Source organism: Macrotis lagotis, chromosome 1 (assembly GCF_037893015.1).
Source record: "Macrotis lagotis isolate mMagLag1 chromosome 1, bilby.v1.9.chrom.fasta, whole genome shotgun sequence".
Lineage (NCBI taxonomy): Eukaryota > Metazoa > Chordata > Mammalia > Peramelemorphia > Peramelidae > Macrotis > Macrotis lagotis.
Genome location: NC_133658.1, coordinates 918,964,546 through 918,984,487, shown reverse-complemented (window position 1 = coordinate 918,984,487; position 19,942 = coordinate 918,964,546). Strand labels below are relative to the sequence as shown.

The window sequence follows — 19,942 nt, the reverse complement described above, 5'->3', positions numbered from 1 at the left end:
CCATGGGACCTCAGGGAGACAACTCTAGGAGGCACAAATTCTCAGCTCCTCTTCCCACAGTTTCCACTTCCCTCTTTTCCCTCTAAGCTTATACCTTCTTTATGAACAAAATATATGTTGAGGAGAGAATGATCACTCAGCCTCCAGAGTAACCTCTGCCCCCCACAACCCTATGCCCTCCTGTCTCTACAAGACTTCTGCAAACCACATGCACCATCTCTGTCACTGACTACAAATCCCCTTCAACAACGATTTCTGGGTCAGGACACAGCTGACTTTGCCCACATGGCACCCCATGGCAAAGTGACCTCAAAGCCCTTGGACTCATTTTCCAGGCTTTGAGGACTGGGACAAAAAGCCTGGAGAGTCAGTATTCATTTCACTACAAGGGAATAGGAGGACCCCATATCTGCTTTCTTTCCCCAGAGCCTTGGATGATAATTTCCTGAGGTCCCAGCTGGTGTCCCCAGGACACAGATGGTTCTTTGAAGACCCCAAGCATTATTTTCCAATTTATGGATCCCCTGGATCAGTCTTCTTCCCCTAAAATGCTGCAGGTTCTTAATAAACGTCCATCTAATGGAATTTCATACTAGCCTGGACTCTGAGCAGCTTTCTTTGGAATTTCTCCTTGTCTGAACCCTTCCTCTATAGGTCACATTGATCAGTTAATTGTAAGTCTCCCTTGAGGAATGTCCATGCTCAGTGTTGGAATGGACTTTGGGCTGGATTTCCCTTAGGGTACCTGATGAAGCTGCCCCTCTAGCACCTTCCCAACAGGATCCCTGGAATTTTTTTTCTGGTTTGTCTTGTCTTTTCCACCACATCAGCAGGCACCCCAAATCCCAAAAGGAAATGAGGGTTTGTTCACAATCTCAGATTTATTCTCTTATGTGACATTTTCCATTTATTTTTCTCTGTATTTTTTCCTTCTGTCAGTCTTTTTCTCTCTCCTCTCTATTTTTGTTTCTATGTCTCTCCCAAAGCTGCCCCTCATTATGCAAATGTTCCTACTCCCCTGGTCTGGGTACATAGGAAGTCTTCAAAATAGACTCTAGTAGAAATGAACAGAATTAGGGTTATTTAAAAATAGGGCAAAACATGAGATCCAGACATTGGGCATGCTCAGTGTGTGGACAACAATGCTTAAGAATCCCTCCTTCTTAACCTGAACTGATTCTCAAAGCTTGTCTCAACCCCATTTTCAGTGAGTCTGATCTTTATTTTTATGCTTCTTGTTTAAGGCAACAACCTCTTCCTGCCTCTTGTACTGACCAGTCCTGGATCATGTAATATTCCATCAGGGGTTTATGCAAAATAGGCAATGAATCAGTTAAAACATGAGCATAGTAAACTATCTATAAAATACATATATTCTAATTTATACATAATTAATTCAAATAAATACAAAAAGATATTTGATGTTGGGGACAGCTAGGTGGCACAGTGGATAGATCACTGGTCCTTGAATCAGGAGGATCTGAATTCAAATCCAGCCTCAGACACTTAGTAATTACCTGTGTAACCTTGGGCAAATCACTTAATCCCATTGCCTTGCAAAAGGAAAAACAACAAAGAAAAAAAGAAAAGAAAAAATGCATATATTTCAATTTATGTTTTTTTACTTGGCATCCCTGAATCACTTTACATTTGTTAAGGTTATGGTCTACAATGCGTTTTTCTTTCTACATATTTGGGCAAATGTTTTCAATATCTCTGGGGATGAATACATAGTCATTTTTGTATGGTAGGTATGTATTTGTGGTCAGTCTTTTGTAGAAGATACTATAAAAATTTTAGCTGTGGTTTCTGCAGCAATTTTTTCAGTTCTGCATTTTTATTTTACTTTCCTTACCAAGTAAGGAAAGACTGAAAGGTCATTATTTTGCTATTGTCCATAAATTCTTATGAACCTGTTAGCATTTTTAATGAATTTAGATTTTAAGATATTTGTAAAACACAATTTTGTAAATTTGTGTAAAAACACAATTTGTGTAAAACACAATTTTCTCTATGAGTTTCTTTCAGTATAAAGAAATTTCCTTGTTTCTCCCACTTTTATTTGTAAAAGGTTTTTTTGATATTTCTTTGCACCTGACAGTAATTTCTCATTTTTATTGTTTGTGATTTTTTTTGATGTTCTATTTCTAAGCAAAAATTTGTGAATGTGTATTATAGATGTAGTCTATTTGTTTTCATTGTCTTAACATGTTGCTACCTTCTTTAAAGAGATGAATTAAATTTTCAAAAGTTAAATTTAATGGACCTTTGTAGAAAATTGATTGGGGATAATAGGAAGTTTACTTAATCTCAGTTCTATATGGTACCTTCACAAAAAAATGTCAATATATCAGGGCGAAGAAATCTAAATTCATCCTTTTTAGAGCCTAAGAAGTAAAAGTTACATTCAATAAATAAGTTTGTAAACATGGGATACATTTAATAAGAAACTAACTTATCTAAGCTTACAAATGAGTGGGTAGAAAAAGAAAATTTAAAAAGGTCAGTGTCTCTAAATTAAAGCATTTCACATTTTTTCTGAGTGACTCAGTAACTGGGACCTATATTGGCTCTTTAATACTGAGACCACTTCCCATTGGACTGTGAGTATACTGATGAGAGAGTTACTCAGACATCTGGGGAAGTAGTGATGTTTAATGTAAAATTCACCTGAATAAATACACATTTCAGAAAGCTCCTTATCTTTTTTCTGACAATTTGCTATCATTTTATATTATGGGCACACACTGATGAATAGCAGGAGAATCCTCTTCCCCAAACAACATCATCCCCAAATTCTCTGGTAACATTGGGAGACATGGAATATTCTTTGCTCTCCTTTATTGATTTTCATTCTATATTATTTACAGATATATTAACCTTTCTCATTGAGTTTCATCCTTATAGTCTTCCTCTTTTTTTGCCTTCTCAAGGAAAAAACATAAAATGAGATAAAATGAGAAAATGACAAAACACCAGTCCCTGACTCCTCTGCAAAGGGGAACAGCATAAATTTGGTTCATTGCAAAATTTTTAGACTGCTAAAATCAGACTAGGGGTTTTTCTCTGATTTTTTAAAAATATTTTTCCTCTTTGATTTCTATTTTTCTCTTTCAAATACCATTAGCTTTATGGACAGATGTTCTGGAAAGAAGAAGTAGCAAACATATATTGGAAGAAATCCTGACCATGTAAAAACTCAAAAATCTGAATAAAAACCCATTTAAAAATATTCTAATGATATTCCTCAGTCTATTATAAAGTGGTATAAATAGACCTCACTTCTTTGAGCCTATCTTCACAGGGAATAGTCTTCCTGTGTCTAACACTGAGGGTGTCATTAAAATTTCCAAAGTTCCAATATTCTGACCAATAAAATGAAGGGATTGGAAGAGACCATCACTGAGTTCCATTCTTCAGGAAATCTGTATAATAATCATTCAGTTCACTGTGCATGGAATTTCCTCCAAATTTTGCTAGAGGGGCTCTCCCATAGGCATGACCCAAGAGCACAAACACAGCCTATGTCCTCAACAATACCTCATAATGTAGGTGATGCTGGGATGTGTCACATTGCATTGTTTACATCTCAAGCTTTCCATTCACTTAAACCACTAGATTGTTAGATAATAATTGAAGTTATTATTTTCACTAAACTGTTATATGTGCATGAAAGTATGCACACGATCCATTTCTATATAAAGATAAATTTCTTTAGACTACATGTCATATCTGTAATACTCTCTTGCTTTTGCCTCACAAAATGGTGATTCACTGAAGACCCTGCCCACACACAATCTTCAAGATAAAGTCTCCTGATACCCCAGCTTCTACTGCCTTCCCTCTCACAAGATTTTTCATTTAGTAACATGATTATATTTATTTATATTTGTTCATCCACCTTTTATATATTTTGCTTTTCTATCCACTCAATTTTAGGGTTAGATAAGTTAGTTTCCTATTCATTTTATTCCATGTTTTCACACTCATTTATTGAAAGTAACTTTTATTTCTAAGGATCTAAGAAGGATCAATTTAGATTTTTTTATACCCTGATATATCATAATTTTTTATGAAAGTGCCATGTAGACCTAAGATTAAGTATAGTTTCTTCTATCCCCAAATAATTTTTTGACAAAATTCTATTAAATTTAATTTTTCTAAAATTTTATTCATCTCCTTAAAGAAAGGTAGCAAATTATAAGACAATGAAACATGTTGTCTCATCTTAGAATAGAAATTCCGTAAGAAATATTCTCTCTATGGGTCTTCAGCAGTTAACTCAGAGTCTTGTCCATATTTAATGCTTAACAATGGTTGATGATTGATTGGTCATCCAATAGAAACAGTGACCTTCTGACTTGCCATCATATAATGGACTCATCCCCTTTTTCCAACCAATAGAATGAAAATGAATTCAATCTTACATTTGACTGAACTGAAGCATTAGCTATCTACTAACCAAAGTCTCCTCTCAGGATTCAGTTATAGACTGTCTAGGTCAAAACTGTCCAATCCACAGATTCTGTCCTATCACACCTAATGGTTTTAACTTCACTCCCTCTTGTGTCCCAGGCTCCCCTAATTTTCCTTTTGGGTCTACTGGAAGCCTTCTTCTATTATTAACAAAAATCCCCTAAAGACAGAAGTGTGACTTCCCCAAAAGGAATCATTAGGCATAAATATTTTGTATTGAAATATGTTTTTATTCTCTCTTTCCACTCCCAGCACCTAGAATAAGGCAGGGTTTTACAAATGAAAGTCAATTATTGGTCACTGAGTTTGAACTGGCTCTTGTCTAGGTGGGAAGTATCCACCTCATGGTAGTTCAAGTCAGGGGAGGAGTGAATGATAATGTCCAAGGCATCTCCATACTGGTGGACCTGTAGGGCTCTGAGAGGTTTTGGTAAAGGGGCACCTTCCAAGATGAATACAAAGCTGGAGAAAAAGCCATCAGAGCTGCTAACCCCATGACTGGTCATTCCTAGCCTAAAAGGGGCTGACATTTGGGTTTCTCAGAGATGGTTTGATAACATAGTAATTTAATGAGCTGGTGGTCAGAAGAAACAAATCTCTACAAGATTTGGTGTCATATTTATGAATTGAGCAGATTTATATCTATGAATTTAACAGATTTGACGTCAGAAAAACCTAACTCCAAAAGCTTAGAAAATTCTTAGCTGGGTCAAAGGTTAGGATCAGTTTTCAAATGAAGAAATTAAAGCTATATATAATCATATGAAAAATGCTCCAAATCATTATTGATTAAAGAAATACAAATTAAAACAATGAGGTATCATCTCACACCTATAAGACTAGCTAAGATGAGAAAAAGGGACGTGGTCATTGCCTGGCTAATGCCAAAAGACATGGAGGAAGATTTAGAAGGAGACAGAACCTTCCTGAGCACAATAGCATCTCTGTGCCTGCTCAACAGTCTCATCCTTCTCATTCTGATACAGGCAAATTTAGAGCTTCAAGGGGTTGTAGGAGAACTGAGGAAGGGGCTGGCCTGGGCTAGAGGGGACCCCCTAGAACCTGAGTATCTTTCCCTGGTCTGTGTCTGGACTGAGTCATTATGATAAAGATGGAGAGTCCTGCCCCCAAGTTCCCAGTGTTCTCTTTCTTTAGGAATCCAGGACCAATGCAGAGGATAGATGGGGTGACTCTGGGAGGTGGTGCTACAGCATCTGGTAGAGGAGACAGAAGGGATGGAGAAACCTTTAGGAATCTAAAATTCTTTCCCTTCCCAGCCCCCACCCCCATCCACTCTGGGCTGTTCAGGGTCCTGTGGTATTCAGGGTAGCAGATGAGACCCTCAGATGCCAGGGCTGACTGAAGACTGAAAGATCCCAGCACTGGGAGTATGGTGAGCTCAGAGAGGAGAGGAACGTATCCTAAGGTCTGGCCGAGTTCCTGCTCTGGGGAGTGGATGACCAGACAGATGCAAGGAGCTACAGCTACTGTTCTGCCAGGGGACCTAGTGGAGATGACAGGTGAAGGGGTGCTGATAAAGAACCTTCCCTGGTGGGGAGATCAGTCCTGACTGATGAGCATCAGATCCTCTATAGAGAAATGTCAACAAAGTGGGGCTAACCCTCAGGCTTCACTACCTGTCTCCCCTTCTCACCTCCACCTTCCCAGGCTGTGGGGAGCTCTAGGAAACCCAGCTCACATGTTTGGTTCTTCTCACATGTTTCTTTCTTCTCCATCTCCCTGTGGGGGGGGGGGGTTGCTCATGGAGCAAGATATCACTTTAAGAGATGGAGATACTTAGACCTGTAGAGGAGGGAAGGAGACTTGAGCTGGTCAGTGGATTCTTTAATCTCAGACAAAATTTAAACCCATGATTCTCATCCTCATCTAGTAAGTGTCCCCTGGACAGGACTCCCTAGGAGTCCTGGGCTGATCCTCTCTCAGGGGTTCTCAGCAACCTTGGGGAGATGGAAACCACAGCCTGATGCTGAGGAACTTCCTTTCAACTTGATCTGAATGGTTTTAATATTTTTGTACATGTGAAGTTTTTTTCCTTACCTTTTCTTATGAACTATTTGGAATACATAATTTATAATGATGATGCTGTATCCATAGTTTTATTGTCCTTTTAGGTAATAATTCCAAATTGCTCTCCAAAAAAGTTGGATGAGCAAGGCAGCTAGATGATGGAGTAACTAGAATTCCAGTCTTGAAGTGTTTTGTAATTATGTTCATATAGTTTCTGGGTTTGTCGGGAGGTAAAGTCTCAATTGTTTTATGCTGACTACAGTTACTCTGTCTTTTTAATCTTTTAATTAATTAAGTTATTATTCCAACTGCATGCAAAGAGTTTTTGCAAGATCCATTTTTTCATAAGATTTTGAGTTCTACATTTTTCCCCTCCTTTCTTTCCTCCCCCTCTCCCTGACAGCAAGAAATCTGATATAGGATATGCATGTATAACTATGTTACACATATTTTCCATATAAGAATCAGCACAAAATTGAACAAAAAACCATAAAAAAGTTTAAAAAATGAAGCATAAGAGAAATTTTTAAAATAGAAAAGCTTCTGGTTTGGTCTGCATTCAGACCTGATAGTTCCTTGTCTGGTTGTGGATGTTATTTTCCATCCAAAGTCCATTAAAAAGTTTTTTGATTGAGCGGAGCCAAGATGACAGAGAGAAATGTTGAACTTTTTTAATTGCTCCCTGGATTCCCTCAGACAATGTTAATTAAGACTTTGAATGGATTCTCCATCAGGTCTGTCTAACTGGTATGGATGGGGGGTGTGGCCAGAAGGAGAGAGTGAAAATAAGGGCAGGGAATAGAAGTCTTCATGGACAGGGTGCAGAGGAGGCCAGCCAGTGGCAAAGTAGAGCAGCTACATTTACTCTTCAGATGGCATGACTGAGGCCAAGGACACTATGAACTGTGACTCTTTGCTGATATCAGAAGTAAGTGGATACAATTTATTATTTCTTTGTTAATCTTGAGTATTAATCCAACCTTAGCCATCTTTGTTCTGAGGTAAGAAGAGGATAGAAGTCAGATGAAAACAATGAAAACTTCCATGTAGTCTCCTAGTAACAGAAAGGGCAACCTCCAAGACTGATCCAATGGATGATCCCCTTCAAATGCAAAAATCACTGATTTGATCACCAATCTGCCCACCACCAACCTACCACCAAGTACAAAAGCCTTGAGAATAAGGGTGGTTTGGTTTATTTCTTTTATCTCTAGTACCTAGTGTGAAACATTGCATACACTAGCAATTTAATTCCTATTTGCTGACTGTTATTTCTTCCTTCTTAATTCCCTCTTCCCACTCTATTTAGACCATGCCTATAATTTTATGATGTTATATCTTGTTTAAGCCATTGTAAAGATAAAGCACATCCTTTTTTAAGATTATCTATTTCTTCAGGTCAGAAACATGCCTTTGTTTCTCTTTTATCTCTCTCTAGAACCAATCACTGTGCATGAGACATAACAGAAGTATAATGAATGAAAGAATGAATGAATAGCTTTCTTATCTGCAATTTTTTTCTTATCTGTGAAAATGAGACTTGAATTAAGGGGTAGATTGCATTAGAATCTTATCTTAGATTTTGGATGAGTCTGTTTTTAAGTTCCAAGTCCCTTTTTCTCTTTGAGGATGAAGAGGTCACACTAAAAAGGAAGGCTCTAAATTATCCCACTGACTTTATATTTTGCCTTTAGCTGCATTTGTATTTTAAATGACTACTTTGGAAGAAACAAAGCCCAAGAAAGTGAGTAGGGTGAGGAGAACAAGAGGAATGAATAAAACTGTCAGATCTTCTTGAAGGACCAGTTTTATAATCAGTTGCCAAAGGACTGGAAATGATAGGGTGTGTTCCTCCAAACTTCATCAGGAGGTAGACCACTACCAATTCCTTGTGTGGTATAAAAACCTTTAATATTAAATTATTTCAAAATAAAAGTTAGCTGACAGCTTGGAGCTTTGGTTAGTGGGAATGACAAAACTTTCAGAAGGTGTAAACAGAAATGGATTCCCACCAGCTAAGGACAATATAGAAACCTGTGGTTAGTGTGAGGCTTTTAGGAAATGAAGTTCTATTACTTATCTGAGCTCCAGGAGTTAGAACCAAAAGTGTTATACAGTTTTTACATTTTTATTTGAGAGAGAAGAAAAAGGAGGAGAGGATTGGATAAAATGAGAGGCAAGGAAAGAGGAATAGAAGAAGAGAACTGAGTAAAAAGAAGAGTTGAAAAAGAAATAGGGGGGTGGCTAGGTGGCGCAGTTGATAGAGCATCCACCCTGGAGTCAGGAGTACCTGAGTTAAACCTGACCTCAGACATTTAATAATTACCTTGCTGTGTGGCCTTGGACAAGCCACTTAACCCTGTCTGTCTTGCAAAAACCTAAAAAAAAAAAAGCATAGGAAAGGGGAAAGGGAAGAAGAGAAGGAAGAGAAGAGGAGAAAAAGGTGAGGGGGGGGAGAAAAGGCCTATGTTAGCAATTTGTGCAAAATAATTTTATTTAGATAATATTAAACAAAACTATCAATTTCCTTACATTCAAAAAGTAAAAGTATTACTTGGAGCAATGAGAATCCATAACCCAGAGAACACATCCTTCAATATTTTAGGAACAGTGATGTAGAATAAGTCTGAATAGATATACAGATCGTCTTGTAGGGGTCATGGTTTGATACTCCTTACATAAGTGTGCAATCTTGAAAAAGCCACTGAAGACCTCAAAATCTCTGTTGTCTTGTCTGCAGATATGTTTTTTCATTATTAAATAAAACAGTATTTGCAAAATTCTTTTGTAAATCTTAAAGAGCTCTATAAATGTTATTATTTTTCTTACTAGTTTTCCTGATATATGGGAAACTCCCAGGATGAAATCTTCTTCAGCTCAGGTCAATCTCCATCCATTGATGTCTTTGTAAATAGGAACAATCCGGGAGGTACCTGAAACATATAAAAGTTAAGAGCATTTTCCTGTTTCATACAATAAGTCAATGTCCAGAGTGGTTTCTGACTTTAAATATGTGACCTTAATTCTAATAACAGCCCCCTATTGAATCTGCCGGATCACCTTTATATGTTCTTCAAAACAGGAAAACAAAGTTTTACAGGCTGGAGTTGGGGTGAGGATACACTGAAAAAGGAAATGTATTTTTCAATCTTCTCATCCTCCTGAGTGAGTAATTGTAGCTCAGTTGTTCCCCATGTATCTGATGCAAAGTTCTGAGCTCAGAATGCCATACCTCTCACATTCCCCTTTGGCTTCTTTGGTGTCTGTCTGTGAGGGTGGGGAGGGGGGTTGATGAAAATGGAACAGCCAATTTTTGCTGCAGAACGACAAAAATGACAGATATTTGAGCTGGTGTTTGATAATCCATTTACTTTCGTTTTCTCTGTTTTCTGTGAACTAGAGTTTGAGTCAGACAGTCTGAGATTCTGAAGTAGTGAGAGTAGGTTCAAAGAGAGAGAGAGATGAGAGGACAGATAGTAACAAAATAAATATGATTGTGACCAAGTGGGATTCAGACATGCTAAGCTCCTTGGGAAGGTGCAATGTGAAAGCTAGTTTTTAAAAGAACTAAAGATTCAAAATTAACATATAATTAGGGGCAAAACCAAAGTGGGAATTTATTTTGCTCAATAGTATGTTGTTTCAATATTCTGATTTTCTTTTTTTTTTCACTTGTAGAGAGATTGAGGAAGTGTGAAAAATGGCAGTTGAAAAAACTTCTTTAAAAATAGAAAAAAGGGAAATGATGCTGTATTCTAAGTTTTATAACTTCAATGCAACCAAATCCTTCACAGTCTCCTTGAAAAGCTTACCAAAAATATAGATCATGCCCTGGGGGAACTTCTACCTGCAGATCCCTCTGTCCTAATGGATGCCTACCTTTCCCAGAAGGTTATTTCAGGAATGTTCCACTTTTGCTCTAATCCACTCATTCCTCTCTGGCTCCAACATTCCTAATAACTAAATGATCTTGCCATATCCTTTTCTCCATTTCTAGTTACTTGAATCCTAGATCAACTTTAATTAGACAAATTGCTTTGTTCCTGAATAGGATGTGCCAATCTGTTCCCTAAGGTCCTGTCCTTTAACACAATGGTATAAGTACAATATTTACCTGACTGGTCATCACTGAGGACAGGGGGTGGGAAGGGAGGGTGAGAGGAAATTTGGTGACTTAGAAATATGCAAAGGTGTATGGATGAATGTTAAAATAAAAAAAGCTTTTCTAGTATGTTTTTGGAAAAGTAAAACATCAGTAAAAAATAAACTTATTAGTCCCATAAAATAGAAAAACCTGTCCTCCTATCATACAGAAAAATTTTCTAGACTAAAGTTCTCCTCCCCTAAGCATAAATATGAAAACATTGCTTCTAATAGAAGAAGCTCCATAAGGACAAGGTCTAAACTATTTTTCTATTTGTATCCCCAAAACTTAACATATTAATTGATAACCATTATTCAGATAATAACTCATTTCTTGTTTCGTTCATGCTTGTATTTCATAGATTATTAAAATACTTGTTTCCTAATTGAAGAAAAACCATTTCCTTTTTTTTTTTTTTGCAAGGCAATTGGAGTTAAAGTCACACTGGTTGTCAGTCTGAGGCTAGATTTCAACTCAGGGCCTCTTGACTTTAGGGCCAGTGCTCTGTCTACTGTGCCACCTAACTGTCCTCAACCCATTTCCTTTTACTACAATCGGGATCTGCTATGATTGCTTTCTAAAGGGATCTAAGGAGTTCCCAGTGAGGAGTGGAGACTTAGTCAAAGAATCCCAATAGAGGTAGATTTTTGGCAGTAAAGCTGAGCATTCTTCTCTTCTATCAATAAAGATAAGATTTCAGTGAGGAAAAAAATGGTAGATAAGGAACGAATAAGTAAATATATCATTTTTTAAACAATCTTCTGAATATTTTGAATTGCAGAATTTCTCAGTTACAATGAAATTCCAAGATTATTGAGAATATTGCAAATGAAATATTGAGACTTGCAACTACCAGCAAAGATACATGCTACATGCATGAATTCAATTAAGTGTTATATGTGCTTATTTTAAAGCTAACACATACTCAGAAGACATACAATCAAAAATCAGTAATCGAATTATCAAACCCTCTTAGTAGGAAATATCAGTTGGATTCCTAATGCTCCCCCAATAAACAAGTTTTACAACAGAGACCATGAGAAGCTTCCCTCTCTGTCCAGTATCAATCTATTCTACTTCAAAGATATACCTGATCCTCCTATTTCCATTGCAGTGCACCTAGGAATCTCTGCTTATAGTCACCAGGAGCAGGCAGATGATTACAATGTGGAGTGGGTTTTTAGGTTTCTAGTCAAGGATGCTTACACATTTTCTCTGAATAGGAAAACTATTGATCAAAGCTAATCTTGTTAGCTAGTATCAGTCAATTGCATAGCAAATTCAAGGACTACAGCATAATTATTTGCCAAATTTGGACAATATACATTAGTAAATTTTTATAACAAATTTGAGGGACAAGTATGTCATTGAAAAATTATATTGGTCAAATATGTGTTTTTTTACAGGAATAAAACAAGTTACAAAAAAAATTCAGTACAACTCTTAAAGTAAGATGGACTAGCTTATCTTAAGTTAAAATATCGATTCCCATTACACCATTATAATTATTTGGCAGGATTTTAGCCTTGGTGTGGAGCCTTCTCCTGAGAAAGACCTCATTATTTCCTAGAACAAGATATTTCCCTTTTGGAAATATTATATTTTGAAAATAAATGAATATGCATTCTATATATATGCATATGTGCATGTTTATTTAAATATATATGCATATATATTTTTATATTTTTTGATTATATCAAGATGAAGTCTACCTTTCTGCAATTTGAGACTTTTTTCCTCCTCATTAAAATTTTGACTTATAATCACTTCAAATCTAATGCTTCCTTCACCCTTTCAAATACTTGACTATAGCAGTAATGGTCACTCAGTCTTCTCCAAGTTCAGTTTACCCACTTATTCTAATATATTCTTATTATGATATGGTCTTTCTTCCCTTACTTCTGAGCCAGTCATTTATCTCCTTAGGCTGCAGTTTTCTCATCTTTAAAATGGAAAACTTAGAAAAAACTAACTCTGAAGCACATCCCATTTCTCTCTCTCTCAGAAATATGGTTCTAAATAAGATCCATTCTGATCATTTTGTGCTAGGTTACATATTGTGGCTTGCTTCCTTGGGGCCCACAGCAGCGACCACCCTCCAGGAAGGGAGCTGAGAATAAGGAGTCAAGCCACTACTACATTATGCCTCCAGCTCAATTTCATTATTGCTTAGCTATTACATATATACTGTTAGATCTTCTGGGGTAGGAGAAAGAATAATGAAGGAATTGTGGGGGATACAAGCGGTATGCACGTGCAGCGTCTTGCATTACAGGGTAAGGGGTACCTTAGGGAAGAGATGATGAGGCACAGCTGTGTCTAGTGCTCTTGGTCAGTGGGGTGGAATGTCCAGCTCCCAAGGACTCTGGCTCCCAAGGACTCCGGCTCACCTTATCTCTCAGGGCGGCAGGCCAGCTCCTGAGACTGTCCAGGTGGTGGCTTACTTGGAGATGATTTGTGTCATGGCTGTTAGAATAGCCTGTGTACCCACAGTTACACATGTCCTTCCTAGGGGATGCCACTATCCATATACTATAGTAATCTGGATTTGGTCAGATCAGGGCATGGTATAGTTAAGATGATTCACATTTATTTTCCTAACATTGTACATCTTTTAATCCAGGTGAAGATCTCAACTGTATTTAGGGCCATCATCTCCTTACCTTGTTGATTTCTCTAGGTTTCCAACCACTAAAACCACTAGATATTCAGATAAAAAAAGTCACCAAGTGAAATTTCCCCTTCTCCCTTTCTTGAACACCATAAAATGTCATGTCTAGATTGGTCTCTAAACTTGAAAAAAAATTCTCTTTTGGTCAGCTTGAGAATGAGTAAAGCAGGAAGGGAGAATTTGTGGGAAAATCTTGAAGAGGAGATGTAAGATACTGAAATATTTTCTCTCCTATTCATGTCCATGGAGCTCAACTGTGGGATAGGTTTGAGCAGTTGAGGAACTCTCTTCCTCTTCCCTCTATTGGCAAATAGAACATGAACATGGGTTAGGGTTTTCTCCACAGAGTATAGGCAGGGACCTGGCACTCTTACTACCAACCATCTTGTACTGATCCTTTCTATCACAGATGCTGGACTGAGGGGTCATTTCTACCCTATGTCTGGATCTGGTATACATAAAAGTTTCAGGTATCCAGATGATGGGCAATTTAGTAAAGAAGATCCAAGGTCCTCAGTAGACATGGATCTGAACTATTGGTTTCTAAAAGGTAAATATCCCATTTGGATGATTGAAAAAGATAGGTAGGAAGAATAAGATACAGGCTTTGAGAGACCTGGTTTTCACTTGGTGAAGAATATCAGAAGACATTGAAATGAGAGGAAGATAGTTGGTCAATGTAATCAGGAGAGTGAGATGAGAGGGAGAAAGGTAGTTTTGTGACGTTCTTAAAGTTGGGTGACCATTGGAACAAGGAGTAATCTTGTATCCTCTTTAAAATCAGGTGATTTACCAGAAACTGAAACTTAGCTTCACAAAATAATGGAGAAAGGCAAAATGGTGTCACTAATGTTATTTTTTTTTTTCTGAAGCAAGTAAAGCGGTGTTGATCTATCCATGATTGCAATCTCTCTTCAGGTATCATTTCCCTGTTTTCTTCCTCATTCAGCTCCCAGATAGATATTGGTGTCTAATAACAGAATTATGGAATACATTGTAAGGGACTTGAGCAATGATGTGCTCCTACACTTTCATATAAGTAGCTCCCAGTATAGCATACCTTACTAATGATCACATTTCATTGATAAGTCAAGTCTTCATACCATCAGATCCTATATTATGGATGGAGAAGTAGTTTCCAATGTTGCTCAATTTCTCAGATCTCAGAAGTTTTTATTTTTAAGCAGAGGGAATTCATCTTACCAGGGATACCTGGTTATGAAGGTTCACATTTGACTTCCAAGAATCTATGAGGCATCAAATTGAGGCATCAAAGGACATCATTATGTCCTTGGAAGAAATAAAATTCTGATCTTCCAAAAGAGTTTTTAGTTTTTACTGAATTTTTCTAGTCCCATTTTCCTCAGATTCAATGAGGAAATATTTTTGCTAAGCAGGAACAAAAGAAACTTGAAGGAGAATGATGTGCCCTCCTCTTTTTTTGTTTTGGAAAGTGGACCCATTACACACATATAATTCTTCTCCCAGGAAATAACCATTTTGCATATCCATCCCCTTTCCTCTGTTCAAGAGACTAGATGAAGTTTAGAAAGAGACAGAGACACAGAGAGACAGACAGGCAGACAGACAAAGAAAGAGAGAGAGAGAAAGAGAGAGAGAGAGAGAGAGAGAGAGAGAGAGAGAGAGAGAGAAAGTGAAAGAGGATCTGTTGATCTGTTCTATATTCTCCTTAGTTTAGAGGGGCCCATTTTGTCCTTTGAAGCCTTCTTTCCAACAATCTCATCAGCCCTAGAAATCACTAGGCAAGGACAGGGAGGCGAGTGCCTAGTACCCACTCCTGTTGGGTAGACTGAAGGAGATAACAGGCTAAAAAGTGGGTAGAGGACATAGAAGAAAAGTTTGATAAGGAGGAATAATTAAACTGAGTAGTTATATTCAGAGAATGATTGATTGGGCAAAATGTTACAAGGTGCTCTGTAGTCATTGATTTTTACTATTGGTTTCTAAATTCAAAATATCTAGATACATGTACACACCCCAGCCCATACTAACTCTTCAGAAAGTTGAAAAATTAAGAGTCATATTCCCATTTCCCCTTATCAGCAACTTCTTCAAATCCCAGAGGTCTTAGATCCTACCTTTAATCAAAACCTCAACTCCTGCCCCATCATGGGATCATTCTGCATATACCTCCTTCTGGAGAGTATATTCAAAGACATGCATTTATAGATTATAGAAGGTCAAAGTGAGATGACCTGACTTGACTGGGCTAAGGGAGCAAGAACTAAGTGCAGGAGACTGAAAATAATACTCATAAACAAATATGTGTAAGAAAATGGGGAGGTATGACTAAACTAAGGTCACTGGGGCATGAGGACTACCTTCTAGGATGAGAAGATCTTTCAGAGGAAGCCCTAGGGACCAAGGTTATTCTGCAAGGTCCCAGGGAAGAAAACTAAGAGTGAGGTGGGGGAACTATGAATGACCCAGAATCAGCTGAAGGTAAGAAAGAATCTCTTACAGTCAGATGTATACTACTATGGACCAGGCGGCCTTTTGTGGTACTGAACTCCTTGTCCCTGGTGGCTTTCATCAGATTACTGGAATATCCCTTTACATTCTAACTGTCAGGAAGGACCAAAGCTCTGCCTCCTCTCTCAGTTCACACTAGCTTCTGGTTCAGGAATAGTGATGCCTTTGATGTCTCCCCCAACTGGGAGGACATCATCAACTCTGCAGAAATGAGTTGCCTTGACTGTGGCGAGCAACTCAAATATAATTCATCACTTTATAAACAATTTATCTTCAGGGCTCCACTGATCAGAGTTTCTTGTCACCTTAATCTGTCCTCCCCAAAGTTGACAAAATTTCCAAGAAAAAAAAACAAAAACACCCCCAAAACAGGACTGATCCTGTCATCACCTTACCTGTAGGATAAAATATAGGGCTCTGAGGGCAGATTTTGATGGCCTTATCAGTCTGGTCCCCAAGTTTCCTTCTCACCTTCCTGTGCTCTAAGGTCAGGGAAAAGAAACCCCTTTCCTTAAACTGATCTCCATCTATGATCTCATGCCATGACTGTGATACCCTCTTGGTTTTGAATTTATGAGCTTACATTTACAAGCCAATAACTGACTATCAAACTTTCCTAATGAAAAAAATTCAGAGCTGAACATAAAATTTGATCTTCAAACATGAAACTCAAGAGATAAATAGAAAGGGAAACAAGAAAAAAGAGAAAGACTATTATTCAAAAAGATTAAATGAGTTCCAACCCTATATGAGAGGAAGATCCTCATAACTCTTGAGAATTGTAACTCTGCTATAAGGAGCATACTAAGACAGAAGGTATGAACTTCATCTGATTTTGATGGGATGTTTGTAAAAAAAGAATTAAGATATTTTTAAAAAATGATCATCATGAAATAGGAGGAATGTGGGAGGCAGATTGGGTGAATTACACAGTCATAAAAGACCTATTATAGTAGAGGGAAAGTTTGAAATTTATTTTCCTCAGATTTGGTTCAATGTGAAAATATTATGCACTCCAGTTTAAAAATTTATCTTACTCTTCAGGCAATAAGAAAGTGAAAGAGGGGAGGAGAAAGAGGGACTTATAGAATGAATGGAAGAAATGAAAAGAACAGTAAAAGGGATGAAAAGGAAAGAAAAGGGAAGGAAAATTTAAAAGGAAAACATAGGTGAAGCAGGATGGGTTATAAAGAGAAAGAAAAGTACAAATAGTAGGGAGATAGGTTGGAGAGTAATAAAGAGTTAGTAACTGAAAGTGTGAATGTAAGTGGAAAAAGCTTTCCTATACAAGGGAAGTGGAGTGCAGAGTGAATTATAAACAGAATCTTACAATTTGTTGTTTACAAGGAATACATTTGAAGCAAAGGGATTCAACAGCTAAGATAAAAGGTAAAAGTTAAAAAAAATCTTCAGCTGAAGTTCAAAAAAGCAGGGGTATCAATCCTCATCTCAGGTAAGGTAGAAGCAAAAAGAGATCTCATAAAAAGAGAAAACTAAGGAAACTGCATCTTCCTAAAAGGCACCATAGACAATGAAGAAGTTTTAATATCAAATAAAGATGTACCAAGTGGTGTAGCATGGAAATTCTGAGAGGAATAGCTAAATGAGTGACAGGAAGACATAGCCAGCAAACTCCCTCTCTCAGAATTAGTTAAATCTAGAAAATAAGAAAAAGGAAACTAAGGAGGCAAGTAGAATTTTAGAAAAGTTAGATAAATTAGGCTTCTGGAGAAAACTACATGTGGACAAAAAGGAATATACCTTCTTCTCAGTGATAATTTGTACCTACATAAAAAATAGACCTGAATTGGGGCATAAAACCTTGGGATTAGATAAATCACACCATAACAAATTTCATGACATTAGATTAAAATTCATCTTTATTATAAAAAAGAAACAAAAAACAAAAACCTCAAATACTAAAAGGAATAACTTTCAAATCATGATGCAAAAATAAAATTACATGGAATTAAGAGTCATGGAAACATAAACTAAAAAACATCACTTGTACAAAAATATTCATAGCAACTCTGTGAGGGGTAAAGAAATGGAAATTGAGTGAATGTCCATCAATTGGGGAATGACTGAACAAATTATGGCATATGTTCATTATGGAACACTATTGTTCAATTAGAAAGCAGGAGGGATGTGAATCCAGGGAAACCTGGAAGGATTTGCATGAACTGATGCTGAGAGAAATGAGCAGAACCAAAAGAACATTGTACACCTTAACAGCAACAGGGGGGTGATGCTCAATCTTAATGGACTTGTTCATTCCATCAATGCAACAAGCAACAATTTTGGGGTATCTGCAATGGAGAATACCATCTGTATCCAGAGAAAGAATTGTGGAGGTTGAACAAAGAACAAAGTCTATCACCTTTAATTAAAAAAAACCAAGCTGTTATCTTATTATGTAATTTTGCTATAGTTTATTTTTTCCTTAATGATTTGATTTCCCTCTCAACACATTCAACTTAGACCAATGTATAGCATGGAAATAATGTAAAGACTAACAGACTGCCATCTGTGGATGATGGGAGGAGAGAAATGAGATTAGGGAAGAAATTGTAAAATTGAAAAATAAATAAATAAATTATAAAATGAAAATACTTTGAAAATCACATAAAGCAGGCAGAAATAAAATTGGGAAGATAAATGAGAGAGATGCAGAAAAATAATGAAAACCAAGTTAGCAGTTTGGTTAAGTAAAGACAAAAAAGAATACTGAATTAAATAACATGTTGAAAACCTGTTTAGACCAAATGGGGAAAAAAAGCATAAAAGGCCAATGAGAAGAATGCCTTAAAAAAGCATAATTGGCCAGTTGGATAAAGAGATTTTTAAAAAACCGTCTGAAGAAAATAACTCCTTCAGGGGCGGCTAGGTTGTGTAGTGGATAAAGCACCGGACCTGGAGTTAGGAGTACCTGGGTTCAAATCTGATTTCAGACACTTAATAATTACCTAGCTGTGTGGCCTTGGGCAAGCCACTTAACCCTGTTTGCCTTGAGAAAACCTAAAAAAAAAAAAAAGAAAATAACTCCTTCAAATGTAGAATGGAGCTAAATAAACCTGATGAATTTATGAGAAATCAAGACATACACACAAAAAATATTGAAACACTGAAAAATTAGAAGTAAATGTGAAATATCTCAATGGAAAACAACTGAACTGGAAAATAGTTCCAGGAGAGATAATTTAAAAATTATTAGGCTGCTTGAAAGTCATGACCAGGTAAAGAACTGAGCCTTCACTTTACAAGGAATAATACAATAAAATTGGCCTGAGGTGCTAGAAACAGATGGCAAAATAGAAATGAGTGAATCCACTGATTTCCTCCTAAAATAGATTCTCCTCGAAAACCTCTCCAAAATATTATAGACAAATTCTAAAACTCCCAAATCAAAAAGAAAGTGCTATAAGCTGCCAGAAAGAAAAATTTTAAGGGGTGGAGCCAAGATTGTGGCAGTACAGCTTTTCTTAGGATCTCTAAAATATTTTAAAAATCTTAAAATTATGATTCCAACTAAATTTTCAAGAGACAGAATCCACAGAAAGATCCAGTGAGGCAATTTTCCAGACCAATGGAACCTGGAAAATTGTGGGAAGGCTCTGTTGGAAGGGGGTGGCAGCATGCCAAGTGAAGGAGCTTCAGCCTTCTGGGAACAGCAGCATAAGCAGTTTCCTGACCTGCCAACCCAGGATGCACCAAGAACAACTTGAAAGATCAGAGGAGAAACCTCTGCCAGAGTGAGCACTAAGCCTGGGTCAGCATGGCCCTCCTGAACACAACTGTGGCCTTCAGTGAAGCCCAGATCTAAGGAAAAGGAAAAGGAAGCAGTCCCATAGAGCCTTCCAGCAGGGAGCCACCAGACACTTGCTCCCAGAGCACTCAGCTCATGGAAGGTAAGGGGACAGGGGGAGACTGTCATGGTCCATCCTAGAACTCTGGGGCTTTGTCCATATTCAGACCCTGGTCACAGTCTGGACTCCCATGGGGAAGAAGGGTGTGTTTGGGGTTATGCACAGACCAAAGCAGAAACAGAAGAGCAGTCAAGAGTCTCTCATAAGGCCTTGAAGAAACTGAGTCCTTGCAGGAGCATCCCAATAATACTGAAAAACTGAGGA

The 19,942-nt window shown here is 37.4% G+C and overlaps 1 long non-coding RNA gene across 1 annotated transcript; it reads right to left on the bottom strand.

Moving 5' to 3' along the window:
- Positions 1–8,546: 8,546 nt before the first annotated feature.
- On the bottom strand, positions 8,547–9,776 carry LOC141510001 (uncharacterized). Its single transcript, XR_012474758.1, has 3 exons — positions 9,565–9,776; positions 9,334–9,437; positions 8,547–8,882 (listed from the first exon to the last, which is right to left on the bottom strand). It is a non-coding gene; the product is annotated as an uncharacterized LOC141510001 (long non-coding RNA).
- Between the last annotated feature and the right edge of the window lie 10,166 nt (positions 9,777–19,942).